This window comes from Piliocolobus tephrosceles, chromosome 6, assembly GCF_002776525.5.
Source record: "Piliocolobus tephrosceles isolate RC106 chromosome 6, ASM277652v3, whole genome shotgun sequence".
Classification (NCBI taxonomy): Eukaryota; Metazoa; Chordata; class Mammalia; order Primates; family Cercopithecidae; genus Piliocolobus; species Piliocolobus tephrosceles.
Window position 1 is genome coordinate 128,591,607 of NC_045439.1, and position 23,811 is coordinate 128,615,417.

Below are 23,811 nucleotides of genomic sequence, written 5' to 3' on the forward strand. Positions count from 1 at the left end.
ATACAAGAGATAACAAGTGCTAGTGAGAGTGGAGAAAAGAGAACCCTTTGTACCCCTTGTATCAACTCTGTTGGTGGGAATGTAGATTGGTATAGCCATTATGAAAAACAGTATGGACATTTGAGAAAAATTTAAAAATAGACCTAATATATGGCCCAGCAATCCCTCTTCCGGGTACATACCCAATGGAAATGAAGCGACCACCTCATAAAAATATTGCACTCCCATGTTTAATGCAGAATTAGTCACAATAATCAAGATATGGAAACAATCTAGGTGTCCATCAATGGACAAATGAATAAAGAAGCTGTGGTGTATATACAATGGAATATTTTATTCAGCCTTAAAAAAGAGGAGATCCTGCCATTTGTCCCCACATGGATGGACCTGGAGGACATTACACTAAGTGAATTAAGTCAGACACAAAAATATCACACAATCTCACTTACATGTGGAATATTTTTTAAAAGGTCAAATATATGGAGACTAAGACAGTGGTTACCAGGATCAGAGTTATGGGGCAGGGGAATGGGCAGATGTAGGTCAAAGGATACCAAGTATCCCTAATTGATTTGCAGATTCAATACAATTCCTAACAAAATTCCAACTGCCTGTTTGTGTGTGTGTGTGCGCACGCAGAAATATAAAAGCTAATTCTAAAATTCAGGCTAGGCATGGTGGCTCATGTCTGTAATCCCAGCACTTTGGGAGGCTGAGGTGGGAAGATCACTTGAAGTCAGTTCAAGACCAGCCTGGGCAACAAAGAGATCCCTTCAACCCATGTATAAAAAAAATAAAGATAATAAAATTAGCCAGTGCAGTGGCATGCACCTGTAATCACAGCTCCTCAGGAGGCTGGGGTGGAAGGATCACTTGAGCCCAGGAGATTGATGCTACAGTAAGCTATGATTGCACTACTACACTCCAGTCTGGGCAACAAAGGAAAAAACAAATCTAAAATTCATATGGATATGTAAGTGGCCCAAAATAGCCAAAACGATCTTGTAAAGGAGAAACAAGGTGGGAGGACTTGTACCTCCCAATTTCAGTGGGATTATGCTACAGAAATCAACACAGTGTGGTTGAGGCATAAGGATACACATATAGATGAATGGCATAAACTTGAGTCCAGAAATAAACCTGCACATCTATGGTCAATTAATTTTTGACAAGAGTGGCAAGACCATTGAGTGGGAGAAAGAATACTGTTTTCAACATATTGTGCTGGAAAGCTGGACATCCACAAGCCAAATAATGAATTAGACCCTTACCTTACACCGTATACAGAAAATTAACTCAAAATGGAAAAAAGACTTAAATGTTAAGAACCAAAGTAATAAAGTAATAAAACTTTGAAAATACAGGTACATTTTCATGACCTTGGATTAAATAATGGTTTCTTGGCTATTATACTAAAAGCACAAGCAACCAAAGAAAAAATGTACTAGACTTCATAAAACTTTGAAACTTTTCACTTCAAAAGACACTTTTCTCCCATTTTAACTTTCTTGATAGTATTTGTAAGACATTTCTGATAAGGTTCTAACATTGAAAACATCTAAAGAACTCGTAAACAACACTAAAAAGACCAACGACATTTTAAAAATGGGTAAAGGATTTAAATATAATTTCTTCAATGAAGATTTTTAAATGACAAGTAGAAGAAAAAATGCTGATCATTAGTCACCAGGGAAAAACAAATCAAATCAAAATTACAATAACATACCACTTCACACACACTGGGATGCTTATAATAATGAGAGAAGAAGGCCAGGTGCGGTGGTTCATGCCTGTAATCTTAGTACTTTGGGAGGCCGAGGCTGGTGGATCTTGTGAAGTCAGGAGTTCAAGACCAGCCTGACCAACATGGTGAAACTCCATCTCTACAAAAATAAAAATAAAAAATAAAAATACAAAAAAAAATTATCCAGGTGTGGTGGCGTGCACCTGTAATCCCAGCTACTTGGGAGACTGAGGCCGGAGAATTGCTTGAACCCAGGAGGCAGAGGTTGCAGTGAGCTGAGATTGTGTCATTGCATTCCATCCTGGATGACAGAGTGAGACCTTGTCTCAAAATAATAATAATGAGAGAATGAAAGAAAGAAAATAATGCAAATGAACCTTAAAATATTAAGAGGGAAAGAAACCAGTCACAAAGACCATATGTTTTATGCTTCCATTTATATGAAATATACAGAACAGGCAAATCTATAGAGACAGAGAGAAGATCAGTTGCTGCCTAGTAGTAGGGTATAGAATTGGGTGCTAATGAGGATGGAGTTTTTTTTTAGGGGTGACTAAAATGTTATAAAATTGACTGTGGTAATGGTTGTACAAATCTGAATATGCCAAAAACCACTGAATTGTGCACTCTAAATGGGTGAATAGTATGGTATGCAAATTATATTTCAATAAAGCTGTTAAGAAATAAAATAAATTTAGTGGCATATGCCTATAGTCCTAACTACTTAAGAGGCTGAGGCAAAAGGATTGCTTGAGCCCAGGAATTCCGGGCTACAGTGATCCATGATCACATCTGTGAATAACTACTGCACTCCCACCTTGGGAACATAGCAAGACCCTGTGTCTAATAAATAAATAAATAAATAAATAAAATAAATTGGCGTGATTTTTTAAGAAGAGCTGTGGTTCATCAAAATAGCTACTTTGGAAAGCAGTGTACCTAGCATATTAGTAAGGATAGAACAGGCTTTGCTGCAGGAACAAATAAACCCACATCTCAGTGACTCATATCACATCCAGTGCTGGCTGACTGGCTCTCCTGGGCAATTTTTCTGAGTGGTGACTTTGGGATCCAAGCTTCTTTCATCTTGTGACATTGCCATGTAAATATGTACCCACTGAGATCACCGTGGAAAGGCAAGAGAGAATGGATGATGGCTCAAGGGAGGTTATAGCTGGCTTGAAAGTTGTACACCTTACCTCCTCCTGCACCACAGTGGCCAAACTATGACCATATAGCTCCAACTTAATTGCAAGTGGTGCTGGAAAAGTCTTCCATTGTGCCCAGGGAAAGGAAAGTAAAATATGATTTGGTGAGCCCATGGCATTGTCTCTGTCCCAAATCACCCATGAAGGTAGGTCGAGGGAAGAGAGAAAGAAAAAGAAAAGAAACCAGCTACTGCTCAAATTTGTAGAGATCCTCTTTGACAAATATTTTCATAAGCAGTTGAAAAGAATAAATCTTCCTAACTCATAATTTTGTTTTTTGGGCTATTGACACCTTCAGGACTCACTCATTAGGTCCACTGCCTGCCAGTTACATTCCCTGCACTCCCCACACTCTTGGCATATCTCAGTCACTCCTCATATTGCAGGTTATCTGTTTTATATCTGTATCTGGGACCCAGTGTACTCATTTCTTTACCCCAACTGGTAGCAAAAGCCCAGCACATACTAGATGGCCAAGACAAGTTTTGGGACCACAACATATGCCTAGTGTTTCTCAACTAGATTACAACACCTCAAGAGCAAGCACGGGGTCTTATTCTGGCACCTTTGCAGTGTTCAGCACACCATAGGGATCATTTGACTGATTCTCCTTTGGCTCAACCAAAGCTAAGCAGCTACCAAGCAGGTATGGTCATTCATCCATCCATCCATCCATCATTTGAGGATCAACTTTCTGCCAGGGACTGAGCTAGGTGCTGTATATTTTAGCCTGGCATCTCTAAAGCAGGAAGCTAATGAAGATGCTGAGCCTTCACCACTCAAAGAGATCCTCTGGTGTCATTTGGGAAGAGGGAGGTTGCCCTGGAGCAGTCACCACATCTCAGAGTCTGTTCTTAGAGGGCAAAGGGGAAGAGTTCTGCTCTAGACCTAGCCAACAGTTGGTGCTGTTGGTGTGGATGGGAGAAGAGGGAAGGGCTTGCCCTGTGATCATAGTTTTGCCATGTTTTAGTGATAAATAGTGCGTATCCCTTCTCTGTAGCTGGCGTTCACTTCTTTAGGGCTTTAACTGCTCCTATTCTTTCAGGGACAGAGTTAACCAGTTGCTCAGTTCATGGTGTGCTAGCACGATTTCTCCACATGAGGTCCTGCTCCTACTGTACTTTACTTATTCCTCTTTATTCCAGTTCTCCACTCCCACCTTCGCACATTCAACCCTTCTGTTGCATTTAGTGTTTATCTTTCTTTTCCTTTGCAAACTTGAGAAACCTGACAAGTTGATTGATAGGTATGTGTTTTCAGGTTACTACAAATGATGTGGTGTTAGAGATTTTGTCCTGCTTCTTACTTTTCTCACTCAGCACTATTTTTAAGGCTGTAGCCATGGTGATGGGTTCCATCCTGTTTGTGGCTGTGGGTCACCCATGTGACAATCTGTCATTTTACTCACCCATTCTCCAGTAAAGGATGCCAGCCTCTAACTCCACTGTCCCCAAACAATACTGTGATAAATCACTTCTTTGTCACTCTGTGTGCAAATCTTTGGGACATATGCCCAGGAACAAAATGTCTAGCACTTGAATGATACAGATATTGATGTCACTAAGCAGAGCGAGATCCCCCTCTAGAATGGCTGTACACAGCTACCTGTCAGCCAGTGATGCATGGACTATCTCAACCTTCACATCCCTGTGGCTGGCACAGGCTCAGAGAGAGGCCAGTACAGCTCACAGTCTAGAGTTATCAGGGAAAAGTCATCGTTCCAAGGTCCATCTCCTGAAAGGCGGCATCTCCTGAGTGTCATCCTGTCTCATCTTTTCCTCACCCAGGGGCCTCCCTGGTGGATATGGTTCTCCTCCTCATCCCCCAAACTTCTCATGCCCCAGCATGGGCCTCCCCACCACAGACGTGGCATCTGGGGTGGGTGGACAGGAAGGAGGGGTGGACTGGCCAACCCAAGTGACAGAGCATTGGCTTTGGCAATTTGGTGAGGCAAGACAGGATGCAGGAGGGAGATGAGCTCTCACCCTGGATAAGCCTTCAGAAGCAGCATTCAACTTCCCCCCTCCCAAGTTTTTCATCTGATGCTCACCACACCCCCTGGGTAACCGGGATGTGTAAAGTTGAAGAACCTCCACTCTCAAGTGAAGTGATTTGCCTCAAGGAGAGGCTGAGTTGAGTCCAGAACCTCCTTGGCATTTTTGACATTCAGGACCCAGTGGTACAGGGGTGGGGGTGGGCATCTTGCTCCCTAAAGAGAGGGAGGAAGACAGAAAGGGGAAAAGGAGCCAAGCCAGCAACTGCAGATAACAAGGATATTCCCAGGGCTCGGCCCCAGGGCACTGGAAAGCCAGCGCTCAGGCAGAGGCTGTGATGGGTCCCCTCGGTGTCAGCAGCCATTTGTCTCCCAGGCACAGGGCCCACTCATCTACTCTTGGCTTGGAATGAACTGGTTCCCCAGGAGAGGCTATCTGGCTAATTGTGCACAAATACATAGAACTTGCTGCACAGTCAAGTCCTGCGTACTGGCCCGACCACGCCAGCAAGTCCAGGGCCGTGTGGCTGCCTCTTCACCTCCAGCAAATGAAGCTGGTACGGCTGTTGGCAGAGCCAGAAGGGGTACTTTCTAGGCACATACCTGCCCCTAGGATGGGAGGCCTTTGTACACATTTTTATTGTAGATGGGGTCTGAGACAATTTTTCTGTCCCCTACTCTGGTGTCCATGGACTGTCACACCACCACTTCTGCTTTCAGGCAGAAAACCACCTCCCAGCAGGCTCCTAACTGAGGACTCTAGCCTGACCTGGAAAGCCCTGGCTCCTCTCTCTGCTGCCATCTACCTCAGGGAGAGCTGGGCTGGAGGAGGGAGTGGAGCAGCGGGGACAGGAAATCCCTCGCTAGACCCAGCAAAACAGGGACCCTTGGCTTGGGGTGGGCAGCTTTCTCCAGCTCCCTTTGTTTCCACCTGGAGACGTTCATTTCCCCAGCTGGACACTCAGAATCTCAAATGACATCAAGGCCATGAACAAATCTCCCCTCTGCAGGGCATTCTTTTCACATGTCCTCAGAGCATGACTGAGTTTGGAGGAATTCTGAGCAATGGTTGGTTTGCGGCAAATGGGCATCGTCAGGTGTTCCTATAGCCAGGGAAACAGGAAATGGGGACAGAGGAGAGGGGATGACAGAGCTTTGAGTCCTCAGGTTCCAAGAGGGGAGAAGATGGAAGTGGCATGTGTGTCTAGGGCCCAGGCTGAAGACCCTGAACGGCAGCAGAGACTGGGGCTACAGGGTCACGTCATGGAGCAGAAGGCCTGTGCACCAGAACGCACCATGAGGCCACCAATTGGGGGTCAACAGGGGCAGCTGAACCTCATCAATGCCTAGGGTTTCTGGTCACCTCCTACCTATGCAGAGCTGTGGACAGTAAGCTGGACCAGCAGTTACAACCCGAAGAGCAAGAGGAAAGCTCACCACAGTCACACCTTGCCAGCCCCTCTTCCTGACCCCATCATTAGAACAGCAAGTGCCGGGAAGCAGGAGAGTCATGTGCAACTGCCCCTACCCTACTCTCCATCTATGGAAACACCAGGGTTAGCCCGCACTAGCTGGAGAAGGGAAGAGAGGTTGACGTTTCAAAATGAGCTTTCAGGGGACTTCTATTTACAGCAATATGAGAAACTAGGTAACCTGAAAGGCACACCCACTGCAATATGCTCAGAATTGCTTGGTGCAGTAGAACAGACTCTAAATGCAGTTAGTTCTATAGAAAGTAAAGGCCAAAAGATGAACTGGGAACCAACAATTAGATATACAAGTTCATGAGCTTCCCACCCACCAGGGCTGCCCTGGGGAGGGCTGGTATCCTCTCAGTAACTCAGGGGCTTGGGTTGGTTTTGTTTTGCTTTTTGAGACAGAGTCTCGCTCTGCCACCCAGGTTGGAGTGCAGTGGCATGATCTCAGCTCACTGCAACCTCTCCCTCCAGGGTTCAAGTGATTCTCATGCTTCAGCCTCCCGAGTAACTGGAATTACAGATGTGCATCACTATGCCTGGCTAATTTTTGTATTTATTTTTAGTAGAAATGGGGTTTTGCCATGTTGACCAGGCTGGTATTGAACTCCTGGCCTCATGTGATCCGCCCACCTTGGCCTCCCAAAGTGCCAGGATTATAGGCATGTGCCACCGTGCCTGGCCTAGGGACTTGGGTTTTAATGCTGTGAGAAACTGGAGAGGAAGCCTTGGACCTGCCCTGCAACACTCATAAATGAGGGGTCCTTCAAGGGCAGGATGCACTCTCAGTAATCATCATCTAGAAGAAAGTTCCCCCACTGGCAGTTATGTCATGAATATTAGACTTGGCCTGGGCTCTGAGTAGGGAAAATGATTCTCCTATGAATTTGTCCTCAGAGGCCCATACTCATGCGATGGGATTAGGCTGTATATGACACCCATGGGCCAGAAAAACCCCAAGTCAAAACAGGGGTATGAAAAGCAGTCCTGGGCTGGTGGCACACTGAGCACCTGGCTGAAGCAAACCCAAAAGCACTCTGGAGGCACCCGCCCTCATGTAAGGTACAGAAGATTCCAACAGATGAAGTCCCCATTAAGACCAGCTCACAATTCCAAATTACAAAACACTGGCAACTCCAAGTCAATAAACTTCAGGGATGGAAAGATAGTAGAATGATCAAAACAGAGCCTACAAGATAAGTTGGCTTAAAATTACTAAAGACCTAAAATAAGGAATAAAAACAGAAAAAAAAAATCAAGATACATGAAAAACTAGGTAAATTTTAAAAAGTATTTCCAGAAAAGTAAAATCTTTAAAATATAATTATTGAAATAATAGAAATATCTCTGCAGATGGGTTACCACGGATTCTCAAAGTTTATTACACCTGAAGATCCCCTGGAGGACTTGTTAAACACAGACTGCAGGGCCACCTCCAGAGTTGCTGGGGCAGGGCCTGAGAATCTGCATTTATAACAAGTACCCAGGTGTAGCTCCACTGATGATCTGGGGACAACGAGTTAGGCTGATTAACTCTGGCTGACCAAAAGTAGTTGACAAGTTAGTGAATAAAGCTGGGTTATTTTAATTGATCTTCTATTCAGGGGAAAGGAGTTTCAACCAGCACACAGTTGAAAGCAGTAACTGAGAAAAATAAAACCATTTCCACGTGCATGTTTCAAATACACTTTCAGGATTTTCGATAGTCTAAATAGTCTGTATTTTGTCCAAGGTTACAAGAGAAAAAGAACATTATATATCGAGAAAAGATTCAATACGGTAAGAATATATAATATAATATTTAGCACTTAACAGAATATGCAAAGCAGAAAGGGACACAATTGGAGGGGAAAATAGTTCTACAACAATCATTGGAGACCTCAGTCCCCCACTTTTAATAATGGAAAGAACAACCAGACAAAAGATAAGAAAGGAAATGAGAGGACTTGAACACAGCAAGCCAACTAGACCTAATACACACCACCAGGTCCCCCGTGCATTTTAGCTGAGGTCTCTGGACGCAAGGCCCACGACTGGTGTGTCAGTGGGCCCATGACTGCTGTGACAAATTACCACAAACTTGGTGGCTTCCAACAACACACATTATGATCTTACAGTCCTGGAGGTCGAAAGAGTAAAAAGAGGTCTCACCGAGCTAAAATCAAGCTGCTGGCAAGACTGTGTTTCTTTCTGGAGGTTCACTGGGAGAACCCAGTCCCTTACCTTTTCCAGCTGCTAGGCAGAGGCTGCCCTGTTCTGTGGCCCATCCTCCATCCTCCATCCTCAAAGCCAGAAAAACTGGGCTGAGACCTCCTGGTGCTGCCTGCCATGTCTGTTCTCTCTCTCCTGCCTCTCCTCCTTATAGGGACAGGCGATTGCATTGGGCCCACCTGGGTGACCCAGGCTACTCTCCTTAGCCATTAAGCTCATCATCCTCAGCCTTTTCTTCTGTCAGATGGAGAATATAATCCCCTCGTTTTAGGGAATTTTGAGGAATAAATCGGATTACTAAATTGTGAGTTCCTTGAGTCAATAAAGATTAACTGAGCACTCACTGTGTGTAAGGCAACTTTCTTAAGTGCTAGGGATACAACAGTGAACAAAACACACAAAAATGCGTGTTTCTGTCTGTGTGTGCAATTAATCTACCTTAATTCCATCCGCAACTGTAATTCCCTTTTGCCACGTAAGGGGACAAAGTCACAGGCTCTGGGGAGTAGGACGTGGACACCCTTGGGGTCTTTATTCTGCCTTCCACAGTGGAGGACTGCAGACGCTGTGGGCGAAATGTTTGGAGCTGGTACCATTAAAATTCTCTGCAGTTCCCGCTTCAAGGTGCAACTCTCAAGTACTGGCACCTGGGTTTGCGGCCAGGTGAGGCTCTGAGCAGCATGGGCCTCGAAGACACTGGAGACATCAGAGGCCCTAAAGTTATGTGTTACTTCCCAGGTTAAACCTGGCACGGAGAGACAAGAGAGTGGCAAGTCAAGCAAACCCGGTGAACTCCCTTTGTCAGCTTTCCTTCCGTCTGCCACAAGGAAGGCCTGTGCCAGAACCCAGGGTCTTCTGGGCTGAGAGGCCGCAGCCTGCATTGGAAGGACAGTGAGTCACGGACGTGGGAAGATGACGGACACTGGTGTCCGAGACGCGAGTATAAAGCCAGGCTCTGCACGCACCAAGCTGCGCGATCTTGGGCGAGCAGCGCTTCGCCAGGCTCTACCCACGGCGACGCCACAGTGCCTCCTGCCGGCCGGACGCCCTCACTCGTGCACTCCGCCCGGCAGTGCGGCCGCGCATCAGCCCCCTCCCGAGCATCTTGGCGCGCACTTAGCCCGTACCTGGGCGTGCACCTGGGCGTTCAATGTGGCCTTTGCGGCTCTCACCTTGGACCTGAGGCTTCCCGCTTTGTTCTAGAGGGAAGGCTGGAGGAGCCCAGACAGGAAGGTGTCAGCTCTGTCCCGCACCCATGTGCCCTGTGCTCTCCCCTAAGTAGAGCAACAATGACACCTGGGGAGGAAAGCTTCACGGAGCTCAACAGATTTGCAGGGGTGAAAGATGGAGGGATGAGGGGAGTTGGATTTCTATCCTAGTTTTTATCTGGATAACTCCTGAGCCAAGCACAGCTTTGTGAGCCTCTAGAGACCCCGGAACCTACTTCCATCAACTGGACATAAAGAGGCGAGCCCAAAAGCAACCGCATCCACTCTAAAACCAAAAGCTACTGTTACTTGCCAGGCATGGCAGTAAGTGTCCTATGAGTGTTAATTCACCCATCGGACATTCATTGAGCTTCCATTCTGTGCCAGATCGTGTCTAGGTGTCTGGGATGCAGAGGTAACAAACATGCACACACAGGCATGCACACACATTCCTAGCTCCTTTACTTCGTCAGCACTGTTGTTTGACATAGCAATTACTGCCATCTAAAACATTATATAGTTTACTTTATTTTTCTTATATTGTTGTCTGCTACCACATATGTACGCATGTGCACACTGACACCAACCCACACACAATCACACACACACACACACACACATTTCTGTGTGTTTTGTTCACCGTTGTATCCCTAGCACTTAGGAAGGTTGCCTTACACATGGTAAGTGCTCAGTCTTTATCACCTCAAGGAACTCACGATTTGGTAATCTGATGTATTCCTCAAAATTCCCTAAAACTAGGGGATTATATTGTCAATTTGACAGAAGAATAGGCTGAGGATGGGGAGCTTAAGTGGCCTGCATGGACTGATTCAACTCTTAGTAGTGGAGTTGGGAGGCAGACCCAGGTCTGCTGATCCTAAATCCTGTCCTCTGAATGTCCCCCCATATGCTAATTACTGGAGAAAGCAGAAATAAAAGAAATCACTATTATCAGCATTGTTTTTCATTTTATTAATCTTAAGAGTGAACATAGGCCGGGCACGGTGGCTCAAGCCTGTAATCCCAGCACTTTGGGAGGCCGAGACAGGCGGATCACGAGGTCAGGAGATCAAGACCATCCTGCTAACACAGTGAAACCCCTTCTCTACTAAAAAATACAAAAAACTAGCCGGGCGAGGTGGCGGGCGCCTGTAGTCCCAGCTACTCGGGAGGCTGAGGCAGGAGAATGGCGTAAACCCGGGAGGCGGAGCTTGCAGTGAGCTGAGATCCGGCCACTGCACTCCAGCCTGGGTGACAGAGTGAGACTCTGTCTCAAAAAAAAAAAAAAAAAAGCAAATAAAATAATTTTAGCTTTATTGATTTATTTAAAGTTCTACTGAGATAGCAATAGAGTAAGGAAAATAATCAGAGGGCAGAAATTACATTGGAATCAAAATTCCATATGCGTGAGCTGAACTTTGTCCTGAAGGCTTCTGCTGATTTCTAGCAGCCTACAGCCACAGTTACACTGAGCTGTGCTGGGTACAAATGACAAAAGTAGAAGGGGAGTTGGGCTGGAGGAAGAGTTCTAATCAGAGGCCCCTGCAAAAAGTCAGAAATCCCAGAAGTCAATGCTTTCAGTGGGTGAACACAGAAGGAAAGATATAAACATTCCCCTAACACATTCTTAACCACCTGTCCATATTTGACTAGGAAGAGGGCAAGAATCTACACTTTTTGTGAAAATTGAAGCCCCCTTGCAAATAGAAAGTTTTGTGTTTTTTTGTTTTGTTTGTTTGTTTTGAGTCTCGCTCTGTCCAGGCTGGAGTGCAGTGGCGTGATCTTGGCTCACTGCAAGCTCTCTGCCTCCCGGGTTCACGCCATTCTCCTGCCTCAGGTTCCTCCCAAGTAGCTGGGACTACAGGTGCCTACCACCACACCCAGCTAATTTTTTGTATTTTTAGTAGAGACAGGGTTTCACTGAGTTAGCCAGGATGGTCTTAGTCTCCTGACCTCGTGATCTGACCGCCTCAGCCTCCCAAAGTGCTGGGATTACAGGCGTGAGCCACCACGCCTGGCCTGGGTTTGTTTTTTGAGACAGTCTTGCTCTGTCACCCTGGCTAGAGTGCAGTGGTGTGACCTTGACTCGCTGCAACATCTGCCTCCCAGGTTCAAGCAATTCTCCTGCTTCAGCCTCCCAAGTAGCTGGAATTACTGGCACCCACTACCATGCCCTGCTAAGTTTCGTAGTTTCAGTAGAGATAGGGTTTCTCTACCCCAGTAGAGATGGGGTTTAGCCAGGCTGGTCTCAAACTCCTGACTTCAGGTGATCCACCCGCCTAGGCCTCCCAAAGTGCTACGATTACAGGCATGAGCCACTGCTCTCAGCCAGAAATTTTATTTAAAGTGATCTGAAATTGACTGTGCTTCCTGGCACCTAGCATAAGCAAATATAAGTTCTCTCCAAAAGGTGTAAGCTGAGGCCTTAACGATTTCTCAAAGATAGTGACCGGGAACATGATTTTATAATCAAAAGTCACAAAACATACGAAGAAACAAACTGTGATGAAATAGGTTCCAAGCTCGGTAATGGTAGACTGAGTGGATCAGAACAGCTCTCCCTCAAGAACAACAGAAAATCTTGACATCATTGGCAAGCAAACAAGCGAGGGAGAAATTACAGAAAAGAGAGGGAATCCCAGAGCAGGTAGTTCAGAAATTGAAGTCATTTTGACTTGGGGTTACCAAAAAGGGATGAGCCCTCAAAGGAACTGAAGACCAACTGCAAAATTATGTCAGTCCCTGATTATGTTAAGATGACCTGGGGTAACTAGTGCTTCTAGTCTCGTTACCTAGAGAAAAAGTAATCCTCTTAAAATGTAGATACAATTATCCAGAACCTCAAATTACCTCTTAAATGTCTACATATAATGCCCAGCATTTAATTTTTAAAAAGCCAGGAATAGCAGAGGTTAAGATATTAACAAAACTCAAGATAATCAATGAACAGTAGGCACATATCCTTGGAGCATCCAGGATTTGAAATTATCAGAAACAAACCTCATACAGCTATAACTAATTTGTTTAAGAAATATGAAAATATTTCGTCAGAGAATGAGAAAGGATTCAAAATAGAAATCCTAAATCTTAAAACTGTAGAACAAACTGAAATTATGAAATCAATAGATTGGTTTAATAGGAGTTTGAATTCAACCGAAGAAAAAGTGAACTGGGAGATGGAATCAGAAAAAAAATACATGCTGAGGCACAGAAAGACAAAATGTTGGAAAATACAGAAGGAATATAAGAGGCATCTAAAGTATGGTAAAAATATCTAGCATATTTGCTATGAGGAGTCACAGAGGAAAGGAGAAGACAGAGTGGAGCAGAAGCACCATTTGAAAAGAAGAGAATTTTCAAAAATGAATGAAAGATGTGATACCACAGATTCAAGCAGCACTATAATTCCCAAGAAGGATAGAAACAACACCATATCTAGGGACATTACAGCAAACTGATGAAAAGCAAAAACGGAGAAAAATCTGAAAGCATTTGAAAAAAAATAAAAGAAAATTATCTTCAAAGGAGCAACACTAAGACTGACAACTGATTTTGAAATAGAAACAATGGACTCCAGGAAACAAAGAATGACATCTTGATGCCATCTTGCCAAACTGGAATTCTATACCCAGTGAAAATATCCACTGAAAAGTGAAGGAGAAATAGAGGCTGAAAGACAAACAGCACTGAGAAACACATTACCAGCAAAACAATTTAAAAAGATATTGTAATTAAAAATCTGCTCACAAAGAAAACCAGGTGCAGACAATTTTGCCAGTGAATGCTTCCAAACATTTAAGAAAGAAATAACACTGCTTCTACACAAAATCTTCCAAAGCGTAGGAAAAGGGGAGTAAAATTAAAATTATGTACCACCTTTTTTTAAAAAGAAGAAAAAGATGAATATTTAGAGAAAAAATTAAAGATATAAATAAAATAAGCAATATACTGTGCTATAGACTGGAATATTCAATATTTAAAACTGTCAGTTCTCTAATAGATCTGTGCAATCTGGTTCTAAAAATCATGTCAATATTGACACACAACTTGAATGGACTTCAAGGGAAGTATTTTTTTTTTAAAGCCAATCTCAAAAGGTTACACACTATATGATTCCATTATTCTTGGAATAATGAAGTTACAGAGCTGGAAAACAGACTAATGGTTGCCCAGGGTTAACGTTAGGAGGTTTGGGAGACAACCGTCTGTTCAGTGCAGTAAGGCAGGAAAAGGCAACTAAAGGGTGAAGATTGGAAAAGAAAAAGTAAACTGTCGTTATTTACAGATAATATGATTGTATGCATAGAAAATTTAAAAGAAAAGCAAAACATCAAAGCTTATGAAATAGTTTATCAAGGTTACTGGTTAAAGGTTACTATGAAAAATCATTTGCATTGCTTTACACCAACAACAAACATTAAGAAAATTAATTTCTCCCCAAAAAGTTGTTTAGACTGAATCTAATCATAAGGAAACAAGCCAAATCTAGATTGTGGGACATTCTACAAAATGACTGGCCTAGACTTTTCAAAGATGCCAATGTCATGAAAAAAGGGAGCAGGAAAGGAGGTGGGGTGTTCTAAATTAAAGAAGATTAAAGAGACATGAAAAATGAATGCAACGTGTGATCCGAGATTAGATTCCAGGTTTTCTTGGGATACAATTTATGTAGCATAAAATGCACCATCTTAACAGATACATTTCTGTGATTTTTAACATATTCACCAAGTTGTGCAATCATCACCATGATCTGATTCCAGGATATTTTCATCGTCTCCCAAAATCCCTTCTACCCATTAGGTGTCACTTCCATTTCTACACTCCTCCCAGCCCCTGCCAAACCACTAATCTACTTGATGCCTCTATAGGTTTGCCTATTCTGGATATTCCAAATAAATTAAACCATAGGATGTGTGGTCTTTTATATCTGGCTTCTTTCTTCACTGACATTTTCTTTAACATTTTCAAGGTTCATCCATGTTTTAGCATGTATCAATACTTCACATCTTTTTATGGCTAAGTAATACTCCATTGCATGGATTTATCACACGTTGTTTATACATTCATCAGTCGAAGGACATTTGGGTTGTTTCTGTTTTGGCTATTGCGAATAATGCCACTATGAAGATTCACATACACATTTTTGTGTGAACACACGTTTTCAGTTCTCTTTGATATATACCTAGGAGTAGAATTGTTGGATCATATGGTAACTGGACATCTAATTTTTTGAGGAACTGCCAGGCTGTTTTCCACAACTGCTGCACAATTTTCCATTCCCACCCACAAATGTATAAGGGTTCCAATTTCTTCACATCCTTGTTGACACTTGGTATTATTTTTTTTATTATAGCTATCCTAGTCAGTGTGAAGTAGTACCTCATTGTAGTTTTGATTTGCATTTCCCTAATGACTAGTGATATGGAACATATTTTCATATGCTTATTGGTAATTTCTATGTCTTCTTTGTAGAAATGCCTATTCAATTTCTTTCTCCATTTTTAAATGGAGTTGTTTTATTATTAAGTTGTATGAATTCTTTATATGTTCTAGAAACTAGACACTTATCAGATATATGACTTGCAATATTTTCTTCCAGTATGTGGGCTGTCTTTTGACTTTCTTGATAGTGTTATTTGGTGCATAATGTTTTGTAATTTTGATGAAGTTCAGCTTATCTGTTTTTTCTTTGATTGCTTGTGCTTTTGGTGTCACATCCGCAAAGCTGTTGCCTAATCCAAGATCACAAATTTTCAAACCTATGTTTTCTTCTGATTTTTATAATTTTAACTTTTATATGTAGATCTTTGACCCATTTTGAGTTAATTTTTAGTATGTGGCATGTGGTAGAGATGAGAATTTATAATTTGTAGAAAAGACTATTCTTTCATCCATTTAATGGTCTTAGAATTCTTGTAAAAAAAATCCATTGACCTTCAATGTGAGGACTTTTTTTGACTGTCAGTTCTAGTCCACTGAGATATATGGTTATTCTTGTGCCAATTTTGATTACTGTTGTTTTATAGTAAGTTTTGAATTAGAGAACTGTGCATCCTCCAACCTTGTTTCTAGGATTGTTTGGGCTATTCTGGCCTCCTTTAATCCCACATGTATTATAAGATCATCTTGTCTATATTTGAAAAAAATGCAGTTGGAATTGTCCCTTTCATTCTTGATTTTAGTAATTTGAATCTTCTCTTTCTTTTCCTTAGGCAGTCTAGTTAAAGGTTTGTCAATTTTTTTATATCATTTCAAAGAACCAACTTTCGTTTCATTAATTTTCTCTATCATTCTTCTATTCTCTATATTTTTGCCCTGTTCTAAGCTTTATTATTTCCAGGCAGTTTGTGATAAGGCAGAAAGGGTAAAGAATAATTCTGCTCAGAGGGAATGGTATGAGCTAAGCCACAGATAAGTGAAAGGGCATGACAATCACAGCAAATGATGAGCAGCTCTGTGTAATAGCCTCTAGAGCTGGGGGTTGGGACAGATACAACTAAACTGTATTTTAGCAAGATCATTCCAGCAATGTGGGAAAATGGGAGAGAGGGAGGCTAGAAAGGAAGCAAGAAGTGGTGCTGGACAGCTTGAAGTGTTGATAAGGATGAGGAAGAAGGACTGGATGTGATGGGGATTAAGAGGTTCAGTTGGCAGCGTCTGTGTGCCATTGACCATGAGGAGAGGGAGAAGTACAGGATGGTATGGGGCTGGTTTTGGGGCCATAGGCCATATCAAGGGAGTGAGTGGGAAGATAAAGGGTTCTGTTTGGGGAAGATTGTGTGTCAATGTGTCTTGAGGCATCTGTACAGAAATGTCCAGAAACAGTGGGAGAGACAGGTTGGGAACACAGGCAGAAGTCAAGGATGTGGGACAGGTTTGAGGGCCATTGGTGAGTGGGCAGAAAGGATGTGACCCACCCCAGGGAAAGGATCAAGGATGAAAGAGAACCTACAACATCTCTGGTAACACCAGTGTTAGAGGCTGAAACACAAGACCAGGAGTCAGCAAACAAGATGAAGGGGCCAGCCAGAAAGTGGCAGTCGGCGCTGTGAAAACACCAGCAGTGCACAGTGGCACCTCAGAAGCCCCTGGGAGGGACTGAAGATGGGGCAAGGCCAGCAGGGCTGAGAGTCTCAAAGAGGTCAAGTAAGGTGTGGCTGCCCATGTCCACTGGACTTGGCAGTCAATGAGCCATTGGCCACTTATTCAGTGACAGTGTAGGAGGCAGAAACCCAACTGGAGTGGGCCGAGGAGCTGAGGCAGGCAAGGAAGTTGGAGGGCAAGTGTTCACTACCTTCCCAGGAGTTTGATGGGACCACAAGGAGAGGGAGAAAGTGGCCAATCAGCTGAAGGTCTGAATAGAACATAAAGGCTGACCTCCCATGAGTAAGAGGGAACACCTCCTGCCTGTGACTGCCTTCAAGCTGGGGCATTTGTTGCCCCCCACCACCCCCACCCTTTGGACTCAAACTTAAGCATTAGCTGTTCCTGGGTCGTGGGCCTGCTGGCTTCAGACTGCAACCACATCACCGGCTCTCCTGGGTCTCCAGCTGGCCAACTGCAGACCTTGGGACTTGTCAGCCTCCACAGTCACAGGAGGCAATTATTTATTATCTGAATCTCCTATTGGTTCTGTTTCACTGGGAGCCCTGACTAATGCACAGGGCACTAGGGGTGGTAATGGACACCTCTCTTCAGGCTGAAAGAAAGGACTATGTGGAGGCCTAAGAGTTGATTGAGCAGGAAGAACAGTGGGTGAAGGAGCTCAGCAGAAGGTTCACTGCTCTGAGTAGTGGGGCCTTTTACTGATCCAGTTACAGGGCCTGCATCCTCATCCATTTCATCCTCACCGCAGGTCAGTAGAGCCATGTGGTTGAGGAGACTCTCCCCTGGGGTTTATACATGACATGGTTTGGTTTCCTCCAGCATCTACCTCTCAACTGCAGAACCCCCTTTCCCATTGGGCAACAGCTCCCTAAGTCCTCATTATGGAGCCATAAGTTTTTGACTTCTTTTGGTTACTCCTTGTAGGAGTTAGGATTCCATCCTGTTCACTGGTTAAATCTTCACTCTCAAGCTCCATTTGAAACTCATATCCCCTCCCCATGCCAGACAGAGCCACAGTCTTGGAGCTGGAGAGGAGGCTGAACTTTGATCCTGAGCTGGCCTTGCCCTCTCCTGGGGGCTCACCCTTCTGGTGCCCAAGGTGGGGGTAGGGGAGACAGGGGGTCTTCAGGGGGCTGCTTCTAAGCAATGCTGGTGACCTCTGCTGCAACCATCTCCCATAGGTGGGGCTGGGCTTTCGAGAGGCAGAGTTCAGTGTCACGCCAACCTTTCCATTGCTAAGGACCAGCCCTCCCAAGTTCCCCTTCAGCCTGGTCAGACATTGAGACCCTGTCTCAGCTGTCCAGGTGGGTGCCCATCACTCAACTTGACTTCTGTCTGACAGAGAGGCTCTGTCCCTCTGCCAGTCCTATTCCTTCATGCAGAGCTCTTCTGCAAGCTCTGAGGGCTTTGGAGAACTGGGATGGGGTGTCGGGTGTCCCCCTTTCCTTCCCAGAGATGCCATACCCACATCCCTCATACTCACCATGGAACCCTCCTTCTTTCCTCAGTCACATTGCTGGGGGAGGGAAGTGTCTGCAAAGAGCAATGAATTGGGGTGCAAGTGAGGGCAATGTCACAGCAATGCAAGGAGCGCCCCTGGGAAGGAACCAGAGGGCAGCCGGGGACGCTGGCTCTGTTAGAGGGAGGCATCTGGGCTGGTCTTTCTGAGGCAAAGGGTTTGCATGGGCGGTGGCCCCAGCAGTAAAGCAGTGCCTCTGTAATGGGGCACCCCCAATCCCTGGGTGTTAAAATGCAGGTTCTGGTGCAGTGTTCCTGGGTGGCACTCCAGGTTTGGCCTTTCTAATTCCCTGGGGGTGCTGGGGATGCTGGCTCAGGGACTGTCCCTCCCTGGAGGGATCTGCCACTTCAGAGGCTCAAAATGACACACACAAATCTCTCTCACGCTTGCAACTGGACAACCTCTCCTGCACCCTCCCTCCCCCAAGCAGGTGTTCCTGTTTTGTTTTATTCTCTATGGAAATAACATGAACAAAGGGTCTAGCAATCAACACGTGGAGAGGACTCTCTACATACCAAGCACCTCAGTGTTCTAGTTAATCCTGCTAACAGCCCTCCGCTGCACAGGTGGGGAAACTGAGGCCTGAAGATGTCCAGTAACTGACTGGAGGATGCACATGGGGAAGTGGCAGAGCTGTCTGCTGCCAGGGAGGAGGGTAGCCCTCAGCCTCTCATGCTGCCAGAGGTCACCCAGGGAGGAATTTTTCCAAACAGCCTTTTGGAAAGGGAGGGTCTAGAAATTTCCTCAGGCTAATTAACTTGAGGCAAGGACCCTGCGGTGAAGAGGCGGCACTTTTAACAGCTCTGAGACAGTTACATGCTGAGTTTCTGGTAAACAGAAATGAATGAGTCCCAAGAGGGCTGGGGTTTGTTTTGGGAAAAGAGAAAGGGGGAAAGCCGGTCAGGTCAGACTGGAGGAGGCTAATGGCAGCCTGGGAGGCCTTGTCAGTGTCTCCCCTGGGCAGGCCACAGGCCATTTCCAACAGCCCCTGCCAGAACCTGCAGGCCTGCTGGAGTCATGGACTGTGTAATGTGCATCTATTAACCTCCTGGGATGGCTATGAAGTACCACAAACTGCGGCTTCAACAGCAGACATTTATCGACTCACAGCTTTGGAGTCTAGAAGTCTGAGATCAAGGTGAGGCAGGGTTGGTTCCTCCAGGGGGCCCTGAGCTGGGACTGCTCCAGGCCTCTTCTTCTGGTGGTTGTCTAACTTCTGGTGGTTGTCGCAATCTTTCGTATTCCTTGGCCTGTAGGTCTCGCCCCATCCCTGCCCTCATCTTCACGTGGTGTTCTCCCCACATGCGAGCCTGTCTCTGGGTCCGAATTTCCCCTTTTTATAAGGACACCAGTTGCACTGCATTAGGGAACCACCCTACTCCAGCATGGCCTCATCTTAACTCGTTACATCTGCAACAACCTAAATGGAACCAATTCTGCGGTACAGGGGGCGGGACTTCAACACTGCGTCCTCAGAGGACGCAATGCCACTCATCACAGTGAGGGAGGGGTACAAACGGCCCCTCTACCAGGACAGCCCAGATGTGGACCCATGGATTTTCTTACACAAATTCCAGGGCCCCCAAGCACAATTCGAGAAAGTATTACAAGGCTTGGGGAATTGACAACGGGTGGCTCTTCCCCAGGTAATCCCCAGCACTGGAGACAAATGAGGGTGCTTCCCCAGCACATTGCAGGACGTCCTCCATGTGTCACACGAGCGCCCAGACCCGTAGACATTGTCGCAAACTTCCTGAAGCCTCAGTCCATGAGGCCAAAGGCACTGTCACGGAAAGGCTGGGCCAGGACAAGCCACGGAGCCTCTTTCTTCACCTGCCTGCTGGGGAGAATGAGGCTGACCTTGAATGTACAGCTAAGGCTGTTGGATAAATTCAGTGCACTTTCCACCCCGCCTCGAGTGAAGTTATCTTGAAGTTATTGTCTTAGCCCTGCCTCTGCCCTGCCCTCCCACATTCTAGCAAAGACTCAGCCAAATGCCTTTCTTTTTTTTTCTTTTGAGAGGGAGTATCCCTCTTGTTGCCCAGACTGGAGTACAATGATGCAATATTGGCTCACTGCAACCTCTGCCACCCAGGTTCAAGTGATTCTCCCACCCCAGCCTCCCAAGTAGCTAGGACTACAAGCATGTACCACTACACCCAGCTAATTTTTGTATTTTTAGTAGAGACAGGGTTTCATCAGGTTGGCCAGGCTGGTCTCGAACTCCTGAACTCAGGTGATCCACCCGCCTGGGCCTCCCAAAGTGCTGGGATTACAGGCATGAACCGCCGCCCCCAGCCCAGCCAAATGCCTTTCACCCACTTTAACGATCCAATCCTTGGGGCACATGGACTGCATACTGGCCTGGAACCCTGGAGACCGCAGGCCTCTGTTTCTGCAGCCAGCAGCCACCTGCTTTGATTCCGATGTCTTGCTGTTCCCTGGGGGAGTCACCACCCTTCACCCCCACTGTCAAGCCATCAGGTTAAGGCAACTCGACATCACCCAAGGCAGACAATGGGAGCCCTTCCCATGCCTTTTCCTGGAATTACTGGGAACAGTAAGTTCTTTTTTCCCCCTGTGGGGGAATGAAGTACCTACCTTATGTACAGACATGATAAAATGGGCATAGCACTACCTGGAGATAACAACATAATATGTGTAAAGTACCTACTCAGGAAATACTTCTTGTTTGGGTGTTGATGGTAAAATGACACAGGAATGTACAGGAAGCACCCAAGGCATCCACAGAACATCCTTGTTGCAGAGGCAGGTTTACTGTGAAGGCAACAAAGACTAAGCTTGGAGTCTCTCACCTGAGCCGCCCTGTCCAAGGCCCTGCATTGAAGTCTGTCTGTAACTTTGTCTCTTTCTCATCAAGAGGACAACACCTATCCCCAAAATTGTATAATAAGCTTCATGTCCCCCAAACTTGGATCCAGTTCTGTATGCCGGGCATGGGAAATAAGAGGAACTGAGATTTTTTTAAATTAACAAAATGCAGAGGGTGAACCAGATACTATTTGCTTCCTTCTAAGGCAAAAGTCTCATCTGTCTATGATCCTGATGTAATAAACCCATCTTTTTGGATTGTACTGGGACTGGATTCAAGACTTAAAAGAAACTGAAAGGCTTTTCTTAAAAACAAAAATTAGCATTTAACTCTAAGATAATAAAGCAGAAGCTGGATGAAATTCAAAGTGCTTAAATTTCCATTAAAGAATAAATTCAGGTCTCCCAGGGGGGAAAAAAATGAACAAATACTTCTCCCAGGGCAAAAGGAAAAGAAGGCTGTCTGAGTGAGTACCTCTCAGGGAGGAAGCTGGAGCTGACAGCCAGGAAAGAATTCACTATAGAAGAACCCAGATCTGGGAGGCAAGGGAGCCCACTTCAGGGCTCACTGAGGGCTCTGTCCTGGCTTCCTAACCCAGCCCACCTGGGGAGCAGGGAAGGGCCCTGCAATTGAGATGACTGAAGAGAGAAGGCAGCTGGGCTCGATGGTACATGCCTGTAATCCCAGCACTTTTGAGAGGTCGAGGTGGATGGATCACAAGGTCAGGAGTTCAAGACCAGCCTGACCAACGTGATGAAACCCTGTCTCTACTAAAAATACAAAAATTAGCTGGGAGTACCTGTAATCCCAGCAACTCGGGAGGCTGAGGCAGGAGAATTTCTTGAACTTGGGAGGTGGAGGTTGCAGTGAGCCGAGATCATGCCACTGGACTCCAGCCTGGGCGACTGAGCGAGACTCCATCTCAAAAAAAAAAAAAATTGGAAACACAACTGCATACAGGGGAGAATTGTGGGTTAAAGCCTGCTTTTCCTGGTGGGAATTTCTTGAAGCAACAGGAAGTTCTGAAACTCTGTTTCCAGTCACTTGGACAGTCAGTAGGTTGTGGGTCAACAAACTTTCCATGTGTTTATGTTTGAGGCTCCAGGCTGGGCCCTGGAGATGTAAAGTGGAAAGCAGAGGGTTGTACTGGAAGTGACTGTAGAAGGTGCAATGGCTGAGGCCATGACAGATGACAGCACAGGCCTCAGCCATTGCACCTTCTACAGTGGAAGGGACACTAAAAGGGAGTATCTGCCTAGTCTAGGTGCCATCCGTAATGATACCTGACATTTTTAACTAGGGCAGAGAATACCCTAGTTGAATCAAGTGCAGACGACAAAGGGTGTTAAGAATGCCAAGAACAACAGCTCAGGGCTGGGCGTGGCGGCTCATGCCTGTAATCCCAGCACTTTGGGAGGCTGAGGCCAGCAGATCACCTGATTTCAGGAGTTCAAGACTAGCCTGGCCCACATGGCGAAACCCCATCTCTACTAAAAATACAAAAATTAACTGGGCCTGGTGGCAGGTGCGTGTAATCCCAGCTACTTGGGAGGCTGAGGCAGGAGAATCACTTGAACTTGAACCCAGGAGGCAGAGGTTGCAGTGAGCCAAGGATCATGCCACTGCACTCCAGCCTGGGCGACAAAGCGATACTCCATCCCAAAAAAAAAAAAAAAAAAAAAGAACAACAGGTCTGAAATGGGGCCACCCTTCTACTAGCTGGGAAAAGGTGCCATGGCTTCCTCTGTCAGTGTCAGCTCCCATCACAAAAGAAGGACAAGTAACAACCTACTCTTCCAGGCCAGACCTCCTCCCATAGCTGTCAGCCTTAAGCATAGTCTGTGTGTCGTGAGTTGTCCAGCGTCCTGGTGAAAGGCTTTGCTTCCTAAGTGTCTGTAATGCATGAGGCCCGTTTGGGGCCAGCTGACAGGACTGGCTATGTGCCCTGCAGTCCTGGCCTGTCCGGCCTGCACCTGAGTGCTCTGTGCTGGGCCAGATCTGGCCTTTCATCTGTAGCTATCTGCTTAGGAACAGAAGGAAAGGCAGTTTATCTTGGGTAAAGTGCGAATTTTCTGAGCACAAAATGAATACATGTTGCCGGGCGTGGTGGCTCACACCTGTAATCCCAGCACTTTGGGAGGCCGAGGCGGGTGGATTGCCTCAGCTCAGGAGCTCGAGACCAGCCTGGGCAACACAGTGAAATCCCATCTCTACTAAAATACAAAAAATTAGCAGGGCATGGTGGCGTTCACCTGGAATCCCAGCTACTCGGGAGGCAGAGACAGGAGAATCGCTTGAACCTGGGAAGCGGAGGTTGCAGTGAGCTGAGATTACGCCAGTGCACCCCAGCCTAGGTGACAGAGTGAGACTCCATCAAAGAAAGAAAGAGAGAGAGAGAGAAAGAAAGAAAGAAAGAAAGAAAGAAAGAAAGAAAGAAAGAAAGAAAGAAAGGAAGGAAGGAAGGAAGGAAGGAAGGAAGGAAGGAAGGAAGGAAGGAAGGAAGGAAGGAAGGC